The 5383-nt window shown below is 44.3% G+C and overlaps 1 pseudogene; it reads left to right on the forward strand.

Moving 5' to 3' along the window:
* Positions 1-3557: 3557 nt before the first annotated feature.
* LOC119278180 overlaps positions 3558-5383 on the forward strand; it is a 4654-nt pseudogene continuing 2828 nt past the window's right edge.

Below are 5383 nucleotides of genomic sequence, written 5' to 3' on the forward strand. Positions count from 1 at the left end.
GAATGTTGAGCTCGTGAAACAAATTTTCCATACTTTCGATGCGGAAGAAATCTGCAAAATTCCCATCCCAAAGTGTTATGCAGAAGACCGAGTTGCTTGGCACTATGAGCGGAATGGAATCTTCACTTTCAGAAGTGCGTATAAACTGGCTGCCTCAATCCAAGGTCAGACCCAACTAATCCCGTCGAGCTCTTCCAGTGAACCAAACTCCAGGAGCATTTGGGATCTGATCTGGAAAGCAAAGGTCCCGCCAAAAGTGAGAATCTTTGGGTGGCGTGTTGCTACAAATACGCTGGCCACTAAGAGGAATAAATGGAAGAGGACTCTGGAGGTGGATGCTACATGCGGTATATGTGGCTGTGAAGAGGAAGATGAGTTCCATGCGGTGGTCGCTTGCACTAAGAGTAGAGCACTAAGATATGAAATGAGAAAGGAGTGGGATCTCCCCCCGGAATGCGCCTTCCAGAAATCTGGTCCAGGCTGGCTGCAGGTGCTCCTAGATAAATCCCGGAAGACATGCGTGCAAGGGTACTCATGCTGCTGTGGAGAGGATGGCACTTGCGCGACAACTGTGTCCATGGGAAAGGCGATGAAACTATCAGACATTCTGTACTCTTTCTCCTAAAGAATGAGGAGGAGTTCCGTCTTATTCAAACTACACCGGCAGTGCCTGAGTCAGGGAAAGACGTGTGGCCACTAACCGATCTTGGGCCGCGTCGTCCAGAGCAGGCAACAATGAGTTGGGCCGCCCCGGTACAAGGGACAGTGAAAGTCAATTCTGACGCCTCATACCTGTCGGACAGTGGGCAATGCTGGGCGGGAGCGGTCACAAGGGATCATAGAGGGTTGGTGTTGGTGTCAGTGTGCAAGCAGATTGGTTTTGCAGGGAGTGTGGAAGACGCAGAGGCTCGGGCGGCTTTGGCTGGCTTGGAGGCTCTAGCAGAAGTGTACAGAGGACCAATTGTGCTTGAGATGGATTGTATGGTGATAGTCAGCGAGTTAAATAGAGAAGCACGGAGTTGATCACCATGCTATGGAGTGCTTCGGGACACCCTGAATGCCCTAGGGGCTTTTTCAGACTTCAGTGTCAGGCATGTGAGCAGGAAACACAATATACTGGCCCATGAGCTTGCAGCGGAGGCAAGGATGCATGGTGATCTTCAGCTCGTCGCTAGGGTGCCGGACAGGCTGATGAATATGATGCAGAATGAGTGTACTCCCATGTTTTTTTAATCAACACAATGCAAGTTGTAATAGTCATTAGCGAAGAGCAAGGTTTTGGCATACACTGCAGCACTTTATGACTCGGTTTTAATTTCCATCTATGCACATTCCACCAGTGCTAATCGTCATTAGGCTGGTCATAATGATAGTATCATAGCTAGTATCATGCATGCCAACTAGGCAATTTTGATGAGGTGTCATAGCATTAAATGAGAAAGAGAGGGTGTAGTATCATATCATGATACCGTATCATATTAAATGCTATGCTACTTTGTGTCATGCATGGCAATAAATAGAGTACTACATGATACTAATATATGATACTATGCATTAGGGAGGTAGTATCATATAGTAGTATCATATGCATGATACTAGTATATGATATTCCCTATTACAACCAGCCTTAGCACAATAGCACTAGTCACCACACAGGTCGGGAGGATTTGAATGTTTTCCTACACAAGAAATTCCATGCATTCTTTTCGTACATATTTAATTAATGGGCTGGCTGATGCATGTGCCATTTAACTCTCCGTTTTGGCCACCTGCGCGCCGATCCAGCGAGATTTATGCGAGGCCAAATTACTGGGGCCAGAATTCATGTGAGGGCAAAATTCATTGAGGGCCAATAAAATACATGTGTGGCCAAAATGTGAGGCCAAAATTCATGTAGGTCGTGCAGACAAACAGAAAGTGCCCGGGCCAAAATTAGGGATGAGCCGTTCAAGTGCTATGCGGGGCCAAAATTCATTAAATAGGTGTAGGTCTCATGCACATAGTTAATACGGTGATGGCACCAAAATCGGCATGCGCGGCTCCCCCCAGCACGCAAGATTTTGGGAATGAGGAGTCAATCAGCTGAAATTTTGATTTGGGTCAGTCAATTTGGCCAAGGTCAGTTTGAAGCGTTACATGAAAACTGAACAACCCAGATTATGTCTTCTTCCTCTAGGCGTTTTCCAAACCACATCTTCTACCTCATCCTGCCTCTTGCTGCCGCCGTCTACGGTCGACGGTGCTCCTGTGACCGCCTCGCAGCACCACCCTCCCCTCAACCTCGCCCCACCGCCGGTCTTGACACCACCCCGGCCATCCCTCTAGCCCTGCCCGTATCCATTTTTTTCTCCGGCGAAGCCCCACCACCTCCCCCATCCTGAACCCTAAGATAGATAATGGGGTGATGATGAGCCCTTTCATTCTCTCCGGCGAGGCCCTTCCTTCTCCTTCATTCAAAATCGACTGGCCCGAATTAAAAAATTAGCTGATTGACATATAGCTAAACTGCAAGATTTTTTGCATGATCCGTTTTTGAATAATCACGCTGCATGGGTAACCGCCATTGAATGCTGCAAGATTTTTTGCATGATCCGTTTTTGAATAATCACACAGCACATGTTGTGTAGTACGACTCAGCGCATAGAAAGTTGGCCCTGTGCCGAGTGTGGCATCGGATCCCAACACGATGGCACAAATAGGAGCGGCAATATGGCTGCACTTTATTGCGATCCCGGACCGTACCTTGTGTATATAGCGCTACAGTTGGGAAGCGGTATATCATTCATATTACACGCTAGCACTCATTATATCCATCTGAAAGCATGCATTACACGGCCTAGATAAAGTGCGCCAATGCCGCCGTGCGCTGAAAGTGCGTTCCGCCGCTCCCTTCTTTATCATCCCTTCTCTTTCCTCCACTTCAGATTTCGTTGACGTGGAGCAGCTTGTAGCCGGCTGATAAAGACCTATTATACTTGCTCTTAGCTACTCCCTCCGTCCGCGAATAAGTGTACATCTAGCCTTTGTCTTAAGTCAAAGTTTTAAAACTTTGACCAACTTTATAGGGAAAAATACCAGCATTTATGGCACTAAATTAGTATCATTGGATTCGTTTTGAAATGTAGTTTCATAATATACCAATTTGATGTCATATATGTTACTACTCTTTTCTATAAAGTTGGCCAAAATTTTATAACTTTGACTTAGACCAAAAGGTAGAAATACACTTATTTACGGACGGAGGGAGTAAGTTACTCCCACTATAACCAGCCTTATCATTTGGAAAAAAAATTATGCATTTTCACATTCTAGACCATGGTATATTTTTGAAAAAGAAATGGCACCACTGCCACTGGTGTACGTGCAGAGCATGCACACGCATTTAATTAGGTGCACATGTCCCCAGAAGGTTGACTTTTAGATTAAAGTTATTTAATCTGGTAGCTTCCATGAGGTAGTAAGTTGCGGTTGGGACTTGGGATTAATCAATCCTGATATAAATCTTGTCTCGAAACGAACGAACGGATCCATTATGCACAGAAAAACACAAATCATAGATGGGTGCTGCTGCCTTCTTCTACTACCTCTTGTTGTCCCTCTGGTTTCGGGATGCAACTGCGGCTGGTCTTGGCTTCACAAGAAGTGATTTCCCACGGCCACGAGAGTTCGTCTTTGGAGCTGGAACGTCGGCATATCAAGTGAGTGACTATTGATTTGTGTCTGAGCTGAAAGTTCTTGGGTGTTTACTTAATGAATCTTGATGTTTCTTTTGCATGTATATATAGTATGAAGGTGCTGTTGCTGAGGATGGCAGGAGCCCAAGCAGTTGGGACACTTTCACTCACGCAGGTCGGTCGCTACATGCTTGTAAAATCTGTCTCTTGTTTCCCATATGACTGTCAGACTCTCTATATTTCCCATATGGGTAAGAAATAGCACCTTGAGCAACTTGTATCTAATATCCTGATGCATTGACTGGATATTTGAGACGAATGCCCTCTTAGTAGAGCAGTTTACTTTACACTGCATTTCTGTTGCTGAAGCAAAACTAAATTTTTAGAGTAATATAATGGGATTGGCAATGGCCAAGAGCAGAACTTGACACCGTTGACCAACAAGTGTTTGTTGCAGTTAGGTCAAGTTTGACAGTTCGATTTGTTCTTGCAGGCAAAATGCCTGACAAAAGCACAGGAGATGTTGCTGCAGATGGGTACCACAAATACATGGTAAATAACAAGAGGGCTTGACAAATCTTGACTGTTTCTCTGCTTTAGCAGTTCTTAAATAAGTTAGGCTTATCTGATTTTGCAGGAGGATGTCAAGCTCATGTCTGAGACAGGCCTAGAGGCCTATAGGTTCTCCATCTCCTGGTCAAGGCTCATTCCAAGTACAGAAATTCTCATCACCTTCAACAGAGTGAACTGCGTTAGTTTTCCAATTGATCTCATTGTTTAATTTCTGGGTGTGCAGATGGACGCGGAACTGTCAATCCCAAAGGGCTAGAGTACTACAATAACCTCATTGATGAGCTAGTGAATCATGGCAAGTATTAGATCTGTGAGCATTTATACAGTTTAATAAGTAATCAATTGTTAGGGTCATATTTCATATAAATTGATGCAAAATATTGTTCTTAAGAAATGCAAGCAAAATACAAGTTTGAACCATCCAGTCTCTGTGGTTTTTTTTTCCAGGAATTCAAGTCCACATCACACTTCATCATCTAGACCTCCCTCAGATTCTTCAAGACGAGTATGGTGGATGGTTAAGCCCCAGAATTATGTAAGTGGATGTATGATCTCACTACCAAATACTGTAGATGGCTCAACTGGACTGGCAATTTTATATGTCATTGGCATACCTACGACGTAATCTTCTATCCTGTTATTTATTCTCAAATCTACATAATGCAGCGAAGATTTCACAGCATATGCAGATGCTTGCTTCTGGGAGTTTGGAGATAGGGTTGCATTTTGGACGACAGTTAATGAGCCAAACATCGGTATAATGGCCTCCTATGATGTTGGTATAATACCTCCCGGCCGTTGCTCGGATCCATTCGGAGCAACAAAGTGCACCGCTGGGGACTCCAGTGTGGAACCATACATAGCAGCTCATAATACCATTATGGCGCATGCATCGGTTGCCAGTTTGTACAAACAAAAATATCAAGTAAGTGGATGATCATGCATGTACTTAAAATAGTTTCGGTGATGCTTAGTTTCTTCATGAACTGAAATATTGTAAACTATATAGCTTTCCTCAAGGGTGGAGCCACCAGTTCCACTAATTTGGCATTAACCACGTCGCAATTGATCTTTTTAATACATGTTTCACCATTGGTCTTACACTTAGGGTAGTATTTCCTTGTATGTGTGTGTGT

Source organism: Triticum dicoccoides, chromosome 3B, assembly GCF_002162155.2.
Source record: "Triticum dicoccoides isolate Atlit2015 ecotype Zavitan chromosome 3B, WEW_v2.0, whole genome shotgun sequence".
Lineage (NCBI taxonomy): Eukaryota > Viridiplantae > Streptophyta > Magnoliopsida > Poales > Poaceae > Triticum > Triticum dicoccoides.